The sequence below is a fragment of the Bubalus bubalis genome, chromosome 20, assembly GCF_019923935.1.
Source record: "Bubalus bubalis isolate 160015118507 breed Murrah chromosome 20, NDDB_SH_1, whole genome shotgun sequence".
NCBI lineage: Eukaryota > Metazoa > Chordata > Mammalia > Artiodactyla > Bovidae > Bubalus > Bubalus bubalis.
The window spans coordinates 23,038,878-23,061,922 of NC_059176.1; the positions used below are offsets into that span (position 1 = coordinate 23,038,878).

The 23,045-nt window shown below is 40.9% G+C and overlaps 1 protein-coding gene and 1 pseudogene across 3 annotated transcripts in view; one reads left to right on the plus strand and one right to left on the minus strand.

The window, feature by feature from the left end:
• MIPOL1 (mirror-image polydactyly 1) overlaps window positions 1–5,939 on the minus strand; it is a 332,144-nt gene extending 326,205 nt beyond the window's left edge. For all 3 annotated transcript variants that reach the window (XM_044932758.2, XM_044932757.2, XM_044932756.2), the window contains exon 1: window positions 5,683–5,939. The gene's annotated coding sequence lies outside the window, so the exon portion shown is untranslated. The remainder of the gene's footprint in view (window positions 1–5,682) is intronic.
• An 11,178-nt stretch (window positions 5,940–17,117) lies between these two features.
• Window positions 17,118–18,060, plus strand: LOC102412568 (annotated as a pseudogene).
• The last annotated feature ends 4,985 nt before the right edge of the window (window positions 18,061–23,045 follow it).

Sequence of the window (23,045 nt, forward strand, 5' to 3'; positions counted from 1 at the left end):
TAGTGGGCACCTACCAACCTGGGGAGTTCATCTTTCAGTGTCCTATCTTTTTGCCTTTTCATACTGTTCATGGAATTCTCAAGGCAAGAATACTGAAGTGGTTTGCCATTCCCTTCTCCAGTGGACCACATTTTGTTAGAACTCTCCACCATGACCTGTCTGTCTTGGGTGGCCCTACATGGCATGGCTCATAGGTTCATTGAGTTAGACATTTGATGGGACTATTTGTAAAAGTATACTTCTTGATGCTGAAGAAAAGCTCTGATACTTTGGCAACCTGATGCAAAGAGTCAACTCACTGGAAAAGACCTTGATGATGGGAAAGATTGAGGGCAGGAGGGAAAGGGGGCAGCAGACGCTGAGATGGTTAGATGGCATCATTGATTCAATGGACATGAGTTTGAGGAAATTCTGGGAGATAATGAAGGACAGGGAAGCCTGGCATGCTACAGTCCATGTGGTCACAAAGAGTTGGACACGACTGAGCAACTGAACAATAGCAATGTGTGACTGTAATGTTTTGGTGTTAAATATCTCTTATTCCCTTTAAACCTGAGGAATAAAAGAGAGGAAAGAAATGAGAAAAGAAAGGAAATACAACCTTTGTTGATTTACATAAAAGACTATGAAAGAGATGGATATCCAGGCAGTTGTCGACATTAAGTAAAAAAAAGTATCAAAAAGCATAAACTTTTTGCCATACTTTGAGATGGATATTATCTTTTGAGCTGTTCCATCTTGGGAAGGCTTGGTTGAAACTTATATCTACATGATTGAGTACACTCATAATATAGGAGGTAATTAACAATTACTTCCACAAGGGCTTCCCTTTTGGCTCTGCTGGTAAAGAATCTGCCTGCAATGCAGGAGACGTAGGTTTGATTCCTGGATTAGGAAGATTCCCTGGAGAAGAGAAAGGCTACCTACTCCAGTATTCTGGCCTGGAGAATTCCATGGACTGTACAGTCCATAGGGTTGCAAAGAGTCAGACACGACTGAGCGACTTTCACTTTCAATTACCAATGACTTGGCCCATGAAACTCACCTGTGGCACCCCTCCCTGACTTCAAGGGCCTGTCTTCCTTAAATGCTTCACTGGGCTGTGCAGTTCATCTCTTATTTTTAGCCCCTTGCCTTTCACTTAGCACTAAAAGTATAAAAAAAAAACAAAAAAAAAAAAACAAACTTTTTTTAAAGTATGTTAACATATTTAGCTAACAACTCTTTTTTTAGGTGGTTTATAGAAGTGATTTAGGTATTTACTTGAATATATACTAATACTAACTCAGCAGTGGCCACAGGACTGGAAAAGGTCAGTTTTCATTGCAATCCCAAAGAAAGGCAATGCCAAACAATGCTCAAACTACCACACAACTGCACTCATCTCACATGCTAGCAAAGTAATGCTCAAAATTCTCCAAACCAGGCTCCAACAGTACGTGAGCCATGAACTTCCAGATGTTCAAGCTGGATTTAGAACAGGCAGAGGAACCAGATCAAATTGCCAACATCCGCTGGATCATCGAAAAAGCAACAGAGTTCCAGAAAAACAGCTATTTCTGCTTTATTGACTATGCCAAAGCCTTTGACTGTGTGGATCACAATAAACTGTGAAAAATTCTGACGAGAGATGGGAATACCAGACCACCTGACCTGCCTCCTGAGAAATCTGTATGCAGGTCAGGAAGCAACAGTTAGAACTGGACATGGAACAACAGACTGGTTCCCAATCGGGAAAGGAGTACATCAAGGCTGCATGTTGTCACCCTGCTTATTTAACTTCTATGCAGAGTACATCATGAGAAACGCTGGGCAGGATGAAGCACAAGTTGGAATCAAGACAGCTGGGAGAAATATCAATAACCTCGGATATGCAGATGACACCACCCTTATGGCAGAAAGCAAAGAAGAACTAAAGAGCCTCTTGATGAAAGTGAAAGAGGAGAGTGAAAAAGTTGGCTTAAAGCTCAACATTCAGAAAACGAAGATCATGGCATCTGGTCCCATTCCTTCATGGCAAATAATTGGGGAAACAGTGGCAACAGTGACAGACTTTATTTTGGGGGGCTCCAAAATCACTACAGATGGTGACTGCAGCCATGAAATTAAAAGACGCTTACTCCTTGGAAGAAAAGTTACAACCAACTTAGACAGCAAATATTAAAAAGCAGAGACATTACTTTGCCAACAAACATCTGCCTAGTCAAGGCTATGGTTTTTCCAGAGGTCATGTATGGATGTGAGAGTTGGACTATGAAGAAAGCTGAGCTCCCAAGAATTGATGCTTTTGAACTGTGGTGTTGCAGAAGACTCTTGAGAATCCCTTGGACTGCAAGGAGATCCAACCAGTCAATTCTAAAGGAAATCAGTCTTGAATAGTCATTGGAAGGACTGATGCTAAAGCTGAAACTCCAATACTACTATGATCACCTGATGCGAAGAACTGACTCATTGGAAAAGACCCTGATGCTGGGAAAGATTGAAGGTGGGAGGAGAAGAGGACGACGGAGGATGTGATGGTTGGATGGCACCCCCGACTCAATGGACATGAATTTGAGTAAACTCCAGGGGTTGATGAAGGACAGGGAAGCCTGGAGTGCTGCTGTCCATGCGGTCGCAAAGAGTCGGACACAACTGAATGATTGAACTGAACTGAATGATGTCACCATCAACAATGAGCAGAAGATCAAATGGTCATTTATGAATAGTCATTTTCAACACCGTAATGGTTAGTGAAGTACAAAATGAAGGAAGGAAGGAGAAAAGAAAATTAAAGAGAAAAATGAGAGGGAGAGATGAAGGACGAAAAGAAGGGGAGAAAGGAGGTAAGGCAGACAGGGAAGCATGCCAACAAGCAGGCAAAAAAAGAAAGGAAAGAAGAAAATACAAACTATATGAAACAGACACTATGTGGCTTGCAAAGCCTAAAATACAAGTAGTCCTAGCCTCACACAGTATTGCCTTAACTGAAACTCTACAAAGCAAGATGCCTCTATTAACTATCCAGCCCTTTACAGAAAATGTGATGACCCCCTGCCACTGGAGATACCCAAATGGCCAACAGACATACAGAGAGGTGTAAATATTCATCAGCAGAGAAATTAGGGAAAAACCACAATGTGACATCACTACCCAACAGAATGGGTAAAATGAAAAGAATGATGCTAAATGTTTCAAGCATGTGGAAACTGATTTGAACAATTTTTTAGTAATGTATACCAGAAATGGCAGAAAGCAAAGAAGAACAAAAGAGCCTCCTGATGAAGGTGAAAGAGGAGAGTGAAAAAGCTGGCTTAAAACTCAACATTCAAAACTCTAAGGTCATGGTATCCCTGTACCATCACTTCACGACAAATAGATTGGGAAAAGTGGAAACAGTAATAGATTTTATTTTCTTGGGCTCCAAAGCCACTGCAGACAGTGACTGGAGCCATGAAATTAAAAGATGCATGCTTCTTGGAAGAAAAGTTATGAACAATGTAGACAGCATATTAAAAAGTAGAGACATCACTTTGCCAGCAAAGGTCTGTCTAGTCAAAGCTATGGCTCTTCTAGTTGTCATGTATGGATGTAGGAGTTGAACAATAATTGATCCAACTGAGCATGGAAAAATTGATGCTTTTGAACTGTGCTGTTGGAGAAGACTCTTGAGAGTCCCTTGGACTGCAAGGAGATCCAACCAGTCAAAAGGAAATCAGTCCTGAACATTCATTGGAAGGACTGATGCTGAAGCTCCAACACTTTGGCCACCTGATGCGAAGAACTGACTCATTAGAAAAGACCCTGATGATAGGAAAGATTGAAGGCAGGAGGAGAAGGGGATGACAGAGGACAAAATGGTTGGATGGCATCACTGACTCAATGGACATGAGTTTGAGTAAGCTCCGGGAGTTGGTGATGGACGACAGGGAAGCATGGCATGCTGCAGGTCATAGGGTCACAAAGAGTCGGACAGGACTGAGCAACTGAACAACATACCAGAAATGGGTTTCCAGGTGGCTTAGTGGTAAAGAACCGGCCTGCCAATGCAAGAGATGTAGGTTCAATCCTTGCCTGGGAAGATCCCATGGAGAATAGAATGGCAACCCACTCTAGTATTCTTGCCTGGGAAATCCCATGAACAGAGGAACCTGGCAGGCTACAGTCCGTGGGGTGGCAAAAGAGTCGGATGCTACTTAGCTATTAAACAACAACAACAATATTAGAAATACATATATGCATAGCCTATAATATAGTCATTTCACCAGTGGGAATATATCCAACAGAAATGTATACATACATTCACCAAAATACTTACAAAAAAATGTTCACACCAGACCTATTAGTAATAGCCAAAAGCTGGATAAAATTCTGCACAGTATTAAGAACAAACAACTGCTACATAACTTCTATAAATCCCGCAAATATTAAGCAAAAGTGAGACACAAAAGACTATACACTGTATGTTTCCATTTATATAAAGTCAATAATCAGTAAATTTATTGATGATGTCAGAAACTGAAAAGTGGGGCTTCTAGGATGTGAGTAATGCTCTTTCTTGGATATACACACTTGGTGAAAATTCAGTGAACTGTACACTTATGATTCATGCACTTTTCTGTGTGTCTATTAACCTTTAATAATTATCACAGCAAAAACGTTTCATATTTACAAACTATGCCTTTGAAGGAAAATTGTGTACATTTTCTGTTCACTTTTCTGATTTGCCGTCCTTACCACCAGTGAGCTATCTTAATCCCTGTTACCTTACATAGAAGGTAGTTTTGTTTTAATTAATTCTCTTGGTGTACTACTGCACAGGATACCCACATGTTTATGTAACTGTCATTTCAGGTTAGTTCCACAATAGATCCCAAGGAGAAACTTTGAAAAGCCAGTAACTTGTTATTGTGAAAGTTGTCTGGGAAAGAAGGGGGGGCGGGGGGAGCTCCTTAAAACGTACTTTTGTTTGGCCCTTTGTTTTGGCTCACCTTTATCTACTACCACTGTGATTTAATCTGCATAAAATGTTCAAAGGAGCCTTTCAAAAAGCCTCTTCTGGTGGAAAAGTTTTTTTTTCCCACGACATCCTAATAATGTTGTTATCTTGTGTTCATCCAGTTCCTTCCACCCACGGTGCTTAAAGTAAATACTTCACAAATAGTATCGGGTGGTGTCACCTTCCAGCAAGGACGAAAAATGTGGGCCCAGAGACACTACGAACTCAAAAAATTCTAACAGTATCTTTCTACAGCATGGCTCCGCCTACTTAAAGAATCACCGTATTCTTTGCCGAAACTTAAAGTGTGAGAACTGAAATGCAAACCAGTGAGTGACTCTCAAGGGCACGGAATCAATCCTAGGTTGAGCCAGGACCTCCAATTCACTGCCTCTTAAGGGAAAAGCAAACCAACAACAACAACAAAAAAACCTCGAATAAAAACTCAGCTGCAGCACTCTTGTAATAAGAAACAGGGGAAGATGCCGAAATCCTGCCGAGAAAGTAGACCGGGGGACCACACAACGCTGACCTTCGAGGGAGCCCCATCATTCCCGGCCGCACGGGGCCAACATTCACCCAGTGCAGCTCCTGGGGGACCCCTTGCCGTTCTCCAAGGAGGCTGTGGCCGGAAATTCCAGGGCTGGTCTCAACCAACCCCTCCTTTTCTCGGATCGCCCAAACCTCCCACCCTACCCGTTTACCTGTGATGCGCCCTGCACAGCCCCGGGAGCAGACTCTGCGCTCTCGTCCAGAGTTTCTCAGGCCAGACGCGCAGCCTCCACGTCAGCCAATCGCAGCTCGCTCGGAGCCTCCCAACTCCGGGTTCCTCTGCGCGAGGAGGTGCGCGCGCTCGTGAATGTCCCCGCGGGGCACAACGGAGGAGGGGGCCAGACGCGCGCGGCGCGCGAGGATCCACGGCGATCAGGGGCGGGGCAGACGCCGGGCAGGGGCAGGCGGCGCGCACCGGGCATGCGCATTTCGCGCCACTGGGGCCGTGGGGCGGGGCCCCTGGGCAACAGAGCAAGCTTGGGAGATCTTCGCTGGAGTTTGGAGAAGACAGTTTTAGTAGTTAAGATTATCAGGTATGAGGTGAAAGGCGCATTCTGTGAGACCAAATATTCCCCAGACAAAAGTTAATCTGGTTAGGGGAGGGAAACGTCCATAAAAACGTGTCTTGTGGCCTCAACTTGAGCGTTGTGGAGTTTCCACAGAAACTGGCGGAAATGGGATTTCCGGTTCTGTTTTTGTCTTGAGGTGAATGGGAGAGTGGGGATGGGACCCCAGGGAGAGAAGAGGGACGTGTTGAGAAGGAATGGTTGAATGAAAAAAGCTGCAGTCGGACTCCAGTTGGGCTAGCAAAAAGCAGTACCCACCTCTTAGACAAAGAACGCTTCAGACTAAAACTAGGAGGTACTTAAGAAAAAGATACGGATGCTTACCGTTCAATATATGGATTCTTTAAGACAAAAGGTTGAACTTTCCAGAATTAAAAAATTAAGTCCTCAATTCCTGTACCTCTGTGTTGAAACAAGAAAGGATTATAGCTGATAGTAATTCAAATGTGGTTTTCCTGTACCACAGATAAGTGTTGCTTTTATAAATGTCACGTTAATTCCTTCAGACACCACATAGTTCTTGAGAACATACCATGTGCCAGGTGCCGGGAGCCAGCGAGAGACATTCCACTCGTGACAAAGGTCATGAGGAAGGAGGCTCAGCATACGCAAAGGCGGGATCGAGCCTCGGGAGTGCCCCCGGATATTCTCGAGCATCTACCCCCCAAAAACCAGAGTCTGCCTACTTTATTGCTTTGTGCTCTCACCTCTGACTTTACTGGGGCTGTCCCCCACCACCATCTCGCTCTCTCTGTCAAAGAGCTAACTTACAGCTCCAATTAATAAAGTTCCTGGGCAGTTAGGAGTGTTTAAATCCAAACCCCTCAGATGGCTCTCTAACTCGCCTGACAAGTTTACCCGGACACCTACAGCTATGCATACGATTGTTTACAGTCTCCCAGCCTCGAGAGGCACGGGAAGCTTAAGATATTCAAATAGCTTAGAGCCTCTCAGAGAGTTAGAAACTGACAGAATAAAACTAGTAAAAGATTTCATTGATGAGCCAATGTTTGTTGCCAAGTTTCCACATCCCCTGAATTGTATCCTTGAATATGTATTAATTAATATAGTTGGTATGTAGAAAAAATAAGTAGTGGCCTTGGTGTTAGTAACTTTAGACCCTTAAGGTAATAAATTCTTTCCTTTGTAAACCCATTACACATCCGCTCTATAGGAATGTAATTTTATCTTCGAAAGATGGCGCCAAACCTTAAAATAATTACTCTTAGAGAAAAATAAAATCTTTGTTGATAAGTCCTTGTCAAGAGTCATAAAATGTTAATAGGCCTTCTGGTCAGAAGATGATGTAAATCACCTAAACCATTTGTATACGATAAATTTGCAGGAAAGAAACCCTGGTTTTTGATAAGGATCAAAGACTGCTGACTTGGCATCCCCTATTATCCTCTATGTGTAACTTAGGGTCTATAAGCCCCTGTTGAAAATAAAGCTATGGGCCTTGCTCACCAACGCTTGGTCTCCCCATGTCATTCTTCCCCTTAACTTCCAGCTGAGTGTCCATCTGGAGCGCGGATATCCTCTGCGACCATTTATTTGCCTGGGCTTCTAAGACCCACTCAAGAAGGTGTCTAAGGTGGGGCACCTTCCGCTATTTGAGAGGGCGCCTGCGACCTCCGTGGTCAGAGCTAACCTGGTGTCACGGGCTATATTGATTTTCCGTGTAAACCAAGGTACTCAGCTTCTTTTCTCCACTGAATTTTCCTACGGAGCTATCCTCATTTTATTATTCTTTACATCTCTAATTAACATTTGAATAGGTCACCTAGCCGTCTCTCCTTCGAGTACCCTGGATCAGCCGGGGCTGGACCTCGGCAGCCAGGTACTCTTCTGGGTTTGGGTAATAAGCAATAGTGATGATTTCTTAAATATCCCCGAAGAATATGTATAATATAAAGTCTTCACGGTCTCCTAAGTTAGTCGTTGAAGTTAATGAAAGAAACTTACACTTTAGTAAAAAAGAGGAGTGGGGGGAAGACCAATGTAAATTAGTTGGAACACAGTTGTAATACAAGCTCCTGGTTATTATATTGTAATGAATGCACAGGGCTCTAAAGAAATTTTCTTTTTTTATAGCTTCAGCTTTGAAATCCATTTTTATTTACTTCAGTCAAGGTCTGAATCAGATATTTATGGACAAAAAGTACCATAAAAATATAGGAGGCAAAAAGGAGAACGGGTCAGAGTAACTGGGAAGAGCACCCTAATCGGGAAAAAAGGTTTGACTTGTGAAAAGCTTTAAGGGAACTCAAATTTATGTTATAAAAAAAAAAAAAAAAAAAAACACAAAGAGGGAGAGTTGGTTTTCCTAGCTAGAGTAGCAAGAAATAAGAGAGAATAGTTATCATAACACTGAGAAAAGTCAAACCAAATAATGAATTTATAAGTTAAATTTAAAAACTGTGATTAAACTATTTTTCTTTGGCTAAGGGTACATTGAGTTCAGTTCAGTTGCTCAGTCGTGTCCAACTCTTTGCAACCCCATGAATCACAGCACCCCAGGCCTCCCTGTTCATCACCAACTCCCGGAGTTCACTCAAACTCACGTCCATCGAGTCGGTGATGCCATCCAGCCATCTCATCCTCTGTCGTCCCCTTCTCCTCCTGCCCCCAATCCCTCCCAGCATCAGAGTCTTTTCCGATGAGTCAACTCTCCCCATGAGGTGGCCAAAGTACTGGAGTTTCAGCTTTAGCATCAGTCCTTCCAAAGAACACCCAGGACTGATCTCCTTTAGAATGGACAGGTTGGATCTCGTATGGACTGGTTGGATCTCCTTGCAGTCCAAGGGACTCTCAAGAGTCTTCTCCAACACCACAGTCCAAAAGCATCAATTCTTTGGCGCTCAGCTTTCTTCACAGTCCAACTCTCACATCCATACACGACCACTGGAAAAACCATAGCCTTGACTAGACGGAGCTTTGTTGGCAAAGTAATAGCTCTGCTTTTGAATATGCTATCTAGGATGGTCATAACTTTCCTTCCAAGGAGTAAGCATCTTTTAATTTCATGGCTGCAGTCACCATCTGCAGTGATTTTGGAGCCCCCCCCCAAATAAAGTCTGACACTGTTCCCACTGTTTCCCCATCTATTTCCTACAAAGTGATGGGACCAGATGCCATGATCTTAGTTTTCCGAATGTTGAGCTTTAAGCCAACTTTTTCACTCTCCTCTTTCACTGTCATCAAGAGGCTTTTTAGTTCCTCTTCACTTCCTGCCATAAGGGTGGTATCATCTGCATATCTGAGGTTATTTATATTTCTCCCGGCAATCTAAGGCTTGAACAACACGATCAACCACAACAGTATTAACCAACTTATCTAATTGACATTTATAGAATAGCTATTAACAACAGGATAAACTTGCTTTTCAGGTATGCATAAGATATTCCAAGACAGGCCATAAATTATATCATAAATACAAATTCATTGAAAAAGATTCAAATCAGGAGTGACATTAAGAAGATGGTGGAATAGGCAACCCCAGACTCTCCTTCTCCCATGGAGACACAAATTTAACAATAATACATGGGCCAATTGCCTTTGTGAGAAATCCAGAAACGTTAAGTGTGTCCCGCACCCCAGGTTAATGTGAAACCAACTGCATCAGTACCCAGTAAGAAATCCTGTAGCACTCACTTGCAAGTGACTCACCCCCAATAAAACATGATTGGGAGGAAACTCTCAACTCCTATCTTCTCACTGAGAAGAAAAAGGAGAACATATATTCAGTGATCTGAATTTTCAAGAAGGTGCCTGGGGGACTGGTTTCTATCTTCCTTGAATCTAAAAACTGACAGGAACGGGCAGCCAGTTTGGGGCTGCTAAGAACAAAAGCAATCAGTGTGCCCCAGAGTCCACTATACTACAGGCAGAAGTTAGATGGGAGACAAGTACCACAGCTTACTACTGCATCACAGAGGCCACAATAAGGTAGAAAGATCCAAAAGGAGAGTCTCAGTAGAAATTGGCAAACCTCTTCAATTATTAGATTACACACACAGGCCCAAAGTGCATGTAAGGTTTAAGATGTCTCTAGGATCTCTAGCCGGATTGATTATTGAAAGTTCTTCCTGTATGACGCCAGATCACAAAAACTGGGAGAGGTGGCTGATTTTTCAAATGTTAAAGTCCCAACAGAAGATGACAGGACATACAAAGAATAGGGAAACATTACCCATTGAAAGGAGCAAATTAAATTTGATACCTACCCTAAAGAAATGGAGATATACGAATTACAAAATAATTCAAAATAACCATCATATGGATGCTCAGTGAATTAAGACAGCACAGATAGATAACTAGTGCAGTCAGGAAAACATTATGTTAACAAACAACAACACTAACAAAGATAAACTATGAAGAAGATCTAAACAGAAATTCTGAAATTGAATTCTTGACCAGAAAGAAGAAAGAATCAATGAAATTGAATACAGAACTTTCAAAATCACTCAGGCAAGAAGAAAAAGAAGGAAGAAAACTTAAGAGAGGCTAAGGGACTTATGGAACACCATCATGTGAAACAACATAAGCATAATGAGAGTTCCAGAAGGAAAAGAAAAAGAAAGCAGAGAGCCTATTTGAAGGAATAATGACTGTAAACTCACCAAATAGGAGGAGAGAAACTGACATAAAATTCAGGAGGCTCCAAAATTCTGGAAAAAGATTTTTCCAGATAAAGTAAATCTATAGGCTTTCATCACCATTACTCCTGCCCTACAAAAAATGCTGAAGGGAACTCTTTAAGTTGAAATGAAAGAATGGTAAACAGCAATACAAAGCCATAAGAAAAAATAAAGCTCCCTGATAAAGGTAAATTGATAGACAAATATAGAATTCTATAGTATTTGTAATCTATATGCATGAATCGCTTTTAAATGTATAAAATTTAAAACACAAAAGCATGAAAACTACAAATCTGTTAATGGATTTGCAACATAAAAAGTCATTTTTTATGTGTGTCTCATCAACATAAAGGGTAGGACAGATGTAACCAAAGGAAAATATATTCTATATATACATATGCATAATGGGAAAGGAGAAAGGAATCAAAACAGTTTACTATGAAAAATCCATTGATTTAAAATTTTAAAATGACAACAATAAAGAAAAGAATACAAAGAAAAACTACACAGCATACAAAAAGCAGCTGAGAAAATGGCAATAGTAAATCTTATCCTGTCAGTAATTTTTTTTTTTAACAATTACTTTAAATGTGATCAGATCAGATCAGATCAGTCGCTCAGTCGTGTCCGACTCTTTGCGACCCCATGAATCGCAGCACGCCAGGCCTCCCTGTCCATCACTAACTCTCGGAGTTCACTCAGACTCACGTCCATTGAGTCAGTGATGCCGTCCAGCCATCTCATCCTCTGTCATTCCCTTTTCCTCCTGCCCCCAATCCCTCCCAGCATCAGAGTCTTTTCCAATGAGTCAACTCTTCGCATGAGGTGGCCAAAGTACTGGAGTTTCAGCTTTAGCATCATTCCTTACAAAGAAATCCCAGGGCTGATCTCCTTCAGAATGGACTGGTTGGATCTCCTTGCAGTCCAAGGGACTCTCAAGAGTCTTCTCCAACACCACAGTTCAAAAGCATCAATTCTTTGGCACTCAGCCTTCTTCACAGTCCAACTCTCACATCCATACATGCTGCTGCTGCTGCTAAGTCACTTCAGTCGTGTCCGACTCTCTGCGACCCCATAGATGGTGGCCCACCAGGCTCCCCCTTCCCTGGGATTCTCCAGGCAAGAACACTGGAGTGGGTAGCCATTTCCTTCTCCAGTGCATGAAAGGGAAAAGTGAAAGTGAAGTCGCTCAGTCGTGTCCGACTCTTCACGACCCCATGGTCCGCAGCCTACCAGGCTCCTCTGTCCATGGGATTTTCCAGGCAAGAGTACTGGAGTGGGGTGCCATTGCCTTCTCCATACATGACCACAGGAAAAACCATAGGCTTCACTAGATGGACCTTTGTTGGCAAAGTAATGTCTCTGCTTTTGAATATGCTATGTAGGTTGGTCATAACTTTCCTTCCAAGGGGTAAGCGTCTTTTAATTTCATGGCTGCAGTCACCATCTGTAGTGATTTTGGAGCCCAGAAAAATAAAGTCTGACACTGTTTCCACTGTTTCCCCATCTATTTCCCATGAAGTGGTGGGACCAAATGCCATGATCTTCGTTTTCTGAATGTTGAGCTTTAAGCCAACTTTTTCACTCTCCACTTCCACTTTCATTAAGAGGCTTTTGAGTTCCTCTTCACTTTCTGCCATAAGGGTGGTGTCATCTGCATATCTGAGGTTATTAATATTTCTCCGAGCAATCTTGATCCCAGCTTGTGTTTCTTCCAGTCCAGCGTTTCTCATGATGTACTCTGCATATAAGTTAAATAAACAGGATGACAATATACAGCCTTGACGAACTCGTTTTCCTATTTGGAACCAGTCTGTTGTTCCATGTCCAGTTCTAACTGTTGCTTCCTGACCTGCATACAAATTTCTCAAGAGGCAGGTCAGGTGGTCTGGTATTCCCATCTCTTGAAGAATTTTCCACAGTTTCTTGTGATCCACACAGTCAAAGGCTTTGGCATAGTCAATAAAGCAGAAATAGATGTTTTTCTGGAACTCTCTTCCTTTTTCCATGATCCAGCAGATGTTGGCAATTTGATCTCTGGTTCCTCTGCCTTTTCTAAAACCAGCTTGAACATCGGGAAGTTCACGTTTCACATATTGCTGAAGCCTGGCTTGGAGAATTTTGAGCATTACTTTACTAGCGTGTGAGATGACTGCAATTGTGCGGTAGTTTGAGCATTCTTTGGCATTGCCTTTCTTTGGGATTGGAATGAAAACTGACCTTTTCCAGTCCTGTGGCCACTGCTGAGTTTTCCAAATTTGCTGGCATATTGAGTGCAGCACTTTCACAGCATCATCCTTCAGGATTTGGAATAGCTCAACTGGAATTCCATCACCTCCTCTAGCTTTGTTCGTAGTGATGCTTTCTAAGGCCCACTTGACTTCACATTCCAGGATGTCTGGCTCTAGGTCAGTGATCACACCATTGTGATTATCTGGGTCCTGAAGATCTTTTTTGTACAGTTCTTCTGTGTATTCTTGCCATCTCTTCTTAATATCTTCTGCTTCTGTTAGGTCCATACCATTTCTGTCCTTTATCGAACTCATCTTTTCATGAAATGTTCCTTTGGTATCTCTGATTTTCTTGAAGAGATCACTAGTCTTTCCCATTCTGTTGTTTTCCTCTATTTCTTTGCATTGATCGCTGAAGAAGGCTGTCTTATCTCTTCTTGCTATTCTTTGGAACTCTGCATTCAGATGTTCGTATCTTTCCTTTTCTCCTTTGCTTTTCGCTTCTCTATATTCAAATATGTAGATTGGCTAAATGGATGAGGAAACAAGATCAACTATATGTTGCCTACAAGAGACTCCCTTTAGAGCTAAGGAAACATTAAAAGTGAAAGGAAGAGAAAAGATACTGCATACAATCAGAACTTGCAGAGAGCAGGAATGGCAAACTTCTGTCCGATAAAATAGTTTTAAGACAGAAACTGTCACAAGAGACAAAGATGGACGTTATATAATAATAAAAGTGTCAATTCACCAACAAGATGTAACAATTTATAAATATAAATTTGATCATCGAAAAAGCAAGAGAGTTCCTGTGGATGTTGGCAATTTGATCTCTGGTTCCTCTGCCCTTTCTAAATCCAGCTTGAACAACTGGAATTTCACAGTTCACGTACTGTAGAAGCCTGGCTTGAAGAATTTTGAGCATTAATTTGCTAGTGTGTGAGATGAGTGCAATTGTGCAGTAATTTTAACATTCTTTGGCAGAGTTCCAGAAAAACATCTATTTCTGCTTTATTGACTATGCCAAAGCCTTTGACTGTGTGGATCACAAGAAACTGTGGAAAATTCTTCAAGAGATGGGAATACCAGACCACCGGATATGCCTCTTGAGAAATCTGTATGCAGGTCAGGAAGCAACAGTTAGAACTGGACATGGAGCAACAGACTGGTTCCAAATAGGAAAAGGAGTACCTCAAGGCTGTATATTGTCACCCTGATTAGTTAACTTATATGCAGAGTACATCATGAGAAACGCTGGACTGGAAGAAACACAAGCTGGAATCAAGATTGCTGGGAGAAATATCAATAACCTCAGATATGCAGATGACACCACCCTTATGGCAGAAAGTGAAGAGGAACTCAAAAGCCTCTTGATGAAAGTGAAAGTGGAGAGTGAAAAAGTTGGCTTAAAGCTCAACATTCAGAAAACAAAGATCATGGCATCTGGTCCCATCACTTGATGGGAAATAATGGGGAAACAGTGAAAACAGTGTCAGACTTTATCTTTTTGGGCTCCAAAATCACTGCAGATGGTGACTGCAGCCATGAAATTAAAAGACGCTTACTCCTTGGAAGGAAAGTTATGACCAACCTAGATAGCATATTCAAAAGCAGAGCTATTACTTTGCCAACAAAGCTCCGTCTAGTCAAGGCTATGGTTTTTCCTGTGGTCATGTATGGATGTGAGAGTTGGACTGTGAAGAAGGCTGAGTGCCAAAGAATTGATGCTTTTGAACTGTGGTGTTGGAGAAGACTCTTGAGAGTCCATTGGACTTCAGGGAGATCCAACCAGTCCATTCTGAAGGAGATTAGCCCTGGGATTTCTTTGGAAGGAATGATGCTAAAGCTGAAACTCTAGTACTTTGGCCACTTCATGTGAAGAGTTGACTCATTGGAAAAGACTCTGATGCTGGGAGGGATTGGGGGCAGGAGGAAAAGGGGACGACAGAGGATGAGATGGCTGGATGGCATCACTGACTCGATGGATGTGAGTCTGAGTGAACTCTGGGAGTTGGTGATGGACTGGGAGGTCTGGCATGCTGTGATTCATGGGGTCACAGAGTCGGACACGACTGAGCCACTGAACTGAACTGAACTGAACTGAAGCCCTATGGCAGAAAGCCAAGAGGAACTAAAAAGCCTCTTGATGAAAGTGAAAGAGGAGAGTAAAATAGGTGGCTTAATGCTCAACATTTGGAAAACTAAGATCATGGCATCTGGCCCCATCACTTCGTGGGAAATAGATGGGGAAACAGTGGAAACAGTGTCAGACTTTATTTTTGGGGGGCTTCAAAATCACTGCAGATGGTGACTGCAGCCATGAAATTAAAAGATGCTTACTCCTTGGAAGGAAAGTTATGACCAACCTAGATAGCATATTCAAAAGCAGAGCTATTACTTTGCCAACAAAGCTCCGTCTAGTCAAGGCTATGGTTTTTCCAGTGGTCATGTATGGATGTGAGAGTTGGACTGTGAAGAAAGCTGAGTGCCAAAAAATTGATGCTTTTGGACTGTGGTGTTGGAGAAGACTCTTGAGAGTCCCCTGGACTGCAAGGAGATCCGACCAGTCCATTCTAAAGGAGATCAGTTCTGGGTGTTCATTGGAAGGACTGATGCTAAAGCTGAAACTCCAATACCTTGGCCACCTCATGCGGAGAGTTGACTCATTGGAAAAAACTCTGATGCTGGGAGGAATTGGGGGCAGGAGGAGAAGGGGACAACAGAGGATGAGATGGCTGGATGGTATCACCGACTCGATGGACATGAGTTTGGGTGACCTCCAGGAGTTAGTGATGGACAGGGAGGCCTGGCGTGCTGCGATTCATGGGGTCGCCTAGAGTCAGGCACAACTGAGCGACTGAACTGAACTGAACATTAGAATGCCTTAATATATGCAGCAAACATTTACAGAACTGAAGGGAGAAATAGATTGCAATATAGTAATAGGAGACTTTAATGCCCAACTTTCAACTACAGGTAGGACAGCAAAACAGCAGATCAAATAAGGAAACAGAAAACTGGAACAACACTATAGACCAACCTAGCAGACATATGACGGAGAAGGCAATGGCACCCCACTCCAGTACTCTTGCCTGGAAAATGCTATGGACTGAGGAGCCTGGTAGGCTGCAGTCCATGGGGCCACAAAGAGTTGGACATAACTGAGGAACTTCACTTTTCCTTTTCACTTTCATGCATTGGAGAAGGAAATGGCAACCCACTCCAGTGTTCTTGCCTGGAGAATCCCAGGGACGGGGGAGCCTGGTGGGCTGCCTTTTATGGGGTCACACAGAGTTGGACACGACTGAAACGACTTAGCAGCAGCAGCAGCAGCAGACATATGAACAACATTATACCCAACAATGGGGCTTCCCTGGTGGCTCAGTGTAAAGAGTTTGCCTGTTAATGCAGATGATTTGATCCCTGGTCCAGTAAGATCCCCTAGAGAAGGAAATGGCACCCTACTCCATCTTCTTGCCTGGAAAATCTCACGGACAGGGGAACCTGGCAGGCTACAAGTCCATGGAGTCACAAAGAGTCAGAAGTGTTCCATTTCCAAGATATGTTAGGTCAGAAAACAAGTCTTAATAAATTTAAGAAGTTTGAAATAAAGTACCTTCTCCACTCACAAATGAAGCTAGAAATCAACAACAAAGAAAATAGGAAAATCTGCAAATTATTAACCACTATTAAATAAAAAAATCCCATGGACAGAGGAGCCTGGCAGGCTACAGTCCTGGAGTCAGACTTGACTGAAAGGACTGAGCATAAGCACAATACCAAAACTATGCGATGCTGCAAATGGAGTACGGATTGGGAAGTTTATAGTAGCAAATGCTTCCATCAAAAAAAAAAAAAAAAAACCTCAAGTTGACAACCTAACTTTAGACCTCAAGGAACTAGGAAAATGAAGCCAAACTAAGTCCAAAGTTCAAAAAAGAGAAGAAATAATAAAGATTAGAACAAAGATAAATGAAATAGACTAGAAAGACAGCTTTTAAAAAAATCAATGAATCCAAAGTTGATTTTTTTAAAAAGATCAACAAAATTGATAAGTTTTTACCTAAACTCAGAAAGAAAAAAAAGAGGACTCATAACTAAAGTTAGAAATGAAATAGAAGACATTGCCACTGATATGACAGAATTAAAAATGACCACAAGAGCTTATGGTTCCAGTGGGGAGAAAAGGAGGAAGCAGGGAGAGGGGTGGTTGAGGGAGGACCTGCCGCAGCTTCTGCTACTGCTGCCACTACCATCTCTATGCTTCTGGTGTGGGAAAGGAGGTGTAAATCCTGACCTGCAGCTGCAGTGGAGCCTCTGTGAGAAGGTTAGCGACGGGAAGGCGAAGGCGGATATAAATAAACTCAATATTGGTGGTAGCATCTAACTACTGCTGTAAGTGAGAGAGTCCAAGCCTAGTAAGAATGTCTAGCTACAGGAGAATGAAATCAGAGGACTGTGCTTAAAGTCTCAAGAGAGCTTTCTCAATCAGTCTTATCCTGCTAGAACTTGAAGCACCACTCAAGATACGTGGTGATATCCATGGGCAATACTACGATTTGCTTCGAGTTTTTGAGTAGAGTGGTTCCATCCGGCCAGAAAGCAATTACCTGTTTATTGGGGACTATGCGCATAGGGGAAAGCAGTCATTGGAGACTATTAGCCTCTTGTTGGCTTACAAAATCAAATATCCTGAGAAATTTTTTCTTCTCAGAGGAAACCACGAATGTGCCAGCATCAATAGAATTTATGGATTTTATGGTGAGTGTAAAAGAAGATATAACATTAAACTATGGAAAACTTTCACAGCCTGCTTTAACTGTTTATTGATAGCAGCCATCGCGGATGAGAAAATATTCTGCTGTCATGGAGGTTTATCACCAAATCTTCAATCCATGGAACAGATTTGGCGAATTATGTGACCAACTGATGTACAAGATCAAGGTCTTCTTTGTGATCTTTTGTGGTCTGACCCCGATGAAGATGTCTTAAGCTGGGGTGAAAATGACAGAGGAGTGTCCACATTTGATGCAGAAGTGGTTGTAAAATTTCTCCATAGGCATAATTTGGATCTTATATGTAAAGCCCATTAAGTGGTTGAAGATGGATATGAATTTTTTGCAAAGAGGCAGTTGGTCACTCTGTTTTCCGTGCCCAATTATTGTAGAGAGTTTGACAATGCAGGTACCATGATGAGTGTGGACGAAACACATCTGATATGTTCTTTTCAGATTTTAAAGCCTACAGAGATGGCAACCCACTCCAGTACTCTTGCCTGGACAATCCCATGGATGGAGGAGCCTGGTAGGCTGCGGTCCATGGGGTCGCTAAGAGTTGGACACGACTAAGCATCTTCATTTTCACTTTTCACTTTCATGCATTGGAGAAGGAAATGGCAACCCACTCCAGTGTTCTTGCCTGGAGAATCCCAGGGACGGGGGAGCCTGGTGGGCTGCCGTCTATGGGGTCGCACAGAGTGGGACACGACTGAAGCGACTTAGCAGCAGCAGCAGCAGCAGAGAAAAAGAAGCCAAATGCCACGAGACCCGTAACACCTCCAAGGGGTATGATCACAAAGCAAACAAAGAAATTGATGTCATTTTGACACTGCTTAGTTGGGACTTGTAACATATAGTATATAACCTTCATTTTTTAAAACTGTAATGTGTATTGGTCAGCTTGCTCAAACAGTGTTTTGGGGGCCCCCCCTTTTCCATTTTTTACTGAAGGAATGGTATTTGCTGGTTATAACAGCAAATGAAAGACTCTCCACTCCCAAGGAAAATGTTTTGTTTTGTTTCTGTTCCTTTTGAAAACAACTTTAATGAGGGTGTAAAAGCTGTACACTTAGAACAGTATACCCTAAGTGGTGAGTGTACAACTGATTTTTTTTAATTCAGTACAGCCCCTGAATAATGTAAATGCTCATTTTTTTAGGATATAAAGAGCTCTAGGGTGCTCAGTCTGTACATGTTATTGTCATAAAATGCATACTGTTGGATACAAACCACTGTGAACTTTTTTGTTTCAAAGGGACTGTTTTTTTTTTTTTTTTCCCTTCTCATTGTCTTATCATGTAAAACTACTTTTTATAGCTATCACCATTAGGAGTAACTTTCAACTTGCCAGCATCACTGGTATGTATATTTAATTAAAGCACACTTTCCCCTGTGGTATACTTAAAATGACGGTTAAAGCCATTATTTTTTTAAAAATGACGGTAAGAGACAAATATGAACAGTTATGTGCCAACAAAATGGATAACCTAAAAGAAGTTGATAAATTCCTAGAAAAACACAACCTACCAAGATTGAATTATGAAGAACTAAAAAAATCTGAACAGATCTATAACTAGTAAGGAGATTGAAGCAGTAATCAAACCTCCACAAAGAAAAGTTCTGGACCAGAAGGCTTCACTGGAGAATTCTACTAAACATTTAAGAATTAGCACCAATCCTCCTCAAAATTCCAAAGAATAAAAGAGGAAGGAACACTTGCAAACTCATCCTATGAGGCCAGAAATACTTTGATACTAAAACTAGATAAAAAGAGGAAACAACAGGCTAACATCCCTGATGAACAATGATGAAAAAATCCTCAGCAGAATACTCCCAAATTGAATCCAACAGCACATTAAAATGATTATTTACCATGACCACGTGGGATTTTTATCTGGAACAAAGGCTCTATTCAACATATCGAAATCAATCAACATTAACGAAAGACAAAAATCACCTGAGTATCTCAACTGAAATCAGAGAAAGCATTTGACAAAACTTGACACTCTTTCATTATTTAAAAAAAGACAACAAACTAAGAATAGAAGAAAGTTATTTCAACATAATGGGCTTCCCAGATGACTCAGGGGTAAAGAATCAGCCTGCCAATGCAGGAGGCTCAGGAGACAGAGGTTCAATCCCAGTCGGGAGATCCCCTGGAGAAGGAAATGGCAACCACTCCACTATTATTGCCTTGAAAATGTCATGAACAGAGAAGCCTGTAGAACTATAGTCCATGGGGTCACAAGGAGTCATATGTGACTGAACTTGCATGCACACATCTCAACATAATAAAAACCATGTATAAAAACCTACAGCAAACATCATATTCAATGGTGAATACCTAAAAGCTTTTCCCTTAAGATCAGGAACACAGCAAGGATGCCCACTGTCACCATTACTATTCAACATAACATGGGATTCCTAGTCAGTTCAATTAGGCAGAAAAAATCAATATAGGCATTCAAATTGGAAATAAAGAGGTAAAATTAACTCTTTCTGTAGATGATATTATTTTAGATGAAAATCCTAAAAGTTCCACAATGAAATTACTGCAGGTAATAAATAATTTCAGCAAAGTTTCAGGATATAAAAATCAATGCACAGAAATCAGTTATATTTCTGTACACTACCATTCTAAAGGAGATCAGCCCTGGGTGTTCTTTGGAAGGAATGATCCTAAAGCTGAAACTCCAGTACTTGGCCACCTCATGCAAAGAGTTAATTCATTGGAAAAGACTGATGCTGGGAGGGATTGGGGGCAGGAGGAGAAGGGGACGACAGAAGATGAGATGGCTGGATGGCATCACTGACTCGATGGACGTGAGTCTGAGTGAACTCCGAGAGTTGGTGATGGACAGGGAGGCCTGGCGTGCTGCGATTCATGGGGTGGCAAAGAATCGGACACGACTGAGCAACTGAACTGAACTGAACTGAACTGAACAATGACCAATGTGAAAAGGAAATTAAGAAAATGATTGTACTTAGTATGGCATGAAAAAGGATAAAATAATTAGCAATAAACTTAGCTGAAGAGGTGAAAAACTTGTATACTGAAAACTGTAAGACATTTCTAAAGAAATTAAGAAGATGCATAAATGGAAAGACATTCATGTTTGTGAACTGGAAGACAGTACTCTTTAAATGTCCATACTACCCAAAGTGATATATAGATTCAGTTCAATCCCTATTAAAGTCCTATGGCATTTTTTACAGAAGTAGGAATAACCTAAAATTCATATGAAACCACAAAAACCTTTGAAGCAATCTTGAGAAAGAAGGACAAGGTAGAAGCCTCACACTTCCTGAACTCAAAGCATACTATAGACAACTGTAATTAAGCGGCATTGTCTGTGTCTCTTCACACAGTCTTCCTTCTATGCATGTCTTCCTGTGTCTAAATTTCTCCTTTTTATAAGAATACACATTGTACTAGGGTCATCCTAATGAGCTTATTTTAATTTGATTATTCTATAAATACCCCATTTCCAAATGAGGTCATATTCTGAGGTACTTTGAGTTAGGGCTTCACTTCATCTTTTCTGAAGGAGACAATTCAGCCCATAACAATAACTTGAGAAACATCAAAATGAAAACACAACATGCCATGGTTATGGGATGCAACAAAAGCAGTGCTCAGGACATTCACAGCTGTAGATGACCATATTAAAAAAGAAAACATCCCAAATCAATAGCTTAACCTTACACCTTAGGAAATTAGAAAAAGGAGAGAAAACAAAACCAGCAGAAGGAAAGAAATATTATAGCAGAGGTGAATGAAATAGGGAATAGGGAAAATAATAGAATTGGCTAAACCAAAAGTTTGGTTCTTCGAAAATGTTTTAAAAATTTCAGAACTTTAGCTACATTGACTAAGAAAAAGATAGAAGATGTTATTAAAATCAGAAATGAAAGTGCAAACATCAAAACTAGTTACATTGACTAAGAAAAAACCGATGTAATAAAATCAGAAATGAAAGTGGGGACATTACTACTGGCCTTACAGAAACTGAAAGAATTTTAAGAGAATATAATTGGCATACAATTGTATGCCAACAAATTAAATAATTTAGATGAAGTGAACACATTCATCAAAATATACACATTACCAAAACTTACTCTAGAATAAAAAATATCAACAGACCTATAATAAGTAAGCAAAGTGAATCAGTAATTAAAATCAACCCATTAAAACAAGTTCAAGACCAGATGGCTTCACAGGTGAATTCTACCAAATATTTAAAGAATCAACAGTGATTCTACTCAAACTTTTTCCAAAAATAGAGAGGAGAAAATACTTCCTAATACATTCTATGAGACCAACATTTCCTTGATACTAAAGCCAGAAAAAGATATCACAAGAAAAGTACAGACCAATATCCTTTATGATGCAAATATACTAGCAAACTAAATTCAAAAGCATATTAAAAGGAGTAAGCACCATGAACAAACAGAATTTATCCCAGGAATAAAAAGGTGTTAAGACATGATAGAATCAATCCATGTAGTACATTTCATATTAATATGACAAAGGAAAAATACCTACATGATTATCTTAATAGATGTAGAAAAAGCACCTGACAAAATTCCACCTCATTTCATGTTAAAACACTCAGCAAAATAGGAATAGAAGGAACACTTCCTTAACCTGATGAAAAGCACTTATGAAAATTTCACAGGTAACATATTCATGTCAGGAACAAGACAAGGACACCTAGTTTCATCACTGCTATTCAGCGTTGTACTGGAATTCCTAGAGAGAACAATTATGTAAGAAAGAAATAAAAGTTCTCCAAATTGGAAGAGAAATAAAACTATTTCTATTTGCAAATGACATGATTCTATGTATGAAAAAAATCACAAAAAATCCACCAAAAATTAATATATGAATTCAGCAGAGTTGCAGGTTACAGGATCAAAATACAAAAATCAGTAGTGTTTCCATATACCAGCAGTGAATTATCCAAATAGGAAATTCTGAAAAATCTTCTTCCTACAGCATCCAAAATAATAAAATACCTAGTAATAAATTTAACCAAGGAAGTGAAAGGTGTGCATACTAAAGACTACAATGCAATGTTGAAAGAAACTAAAGACATAGTTAAATGGAAAGGCACCCCATATTCATAGATCATAAGATTTAATATTGTTAAAATGGCACTTCTGTCCAAAGTCATCTGCAGATTCAAAGCAATCCCTATCAAAATTCCAGTGGCCCTTCTTGCATAAATCAGTAAGCTGATCCTCAAGTTCATATAGAATTGCAAGGTGCCTCAAATAGTCAAGGCAATTTTGGAAAA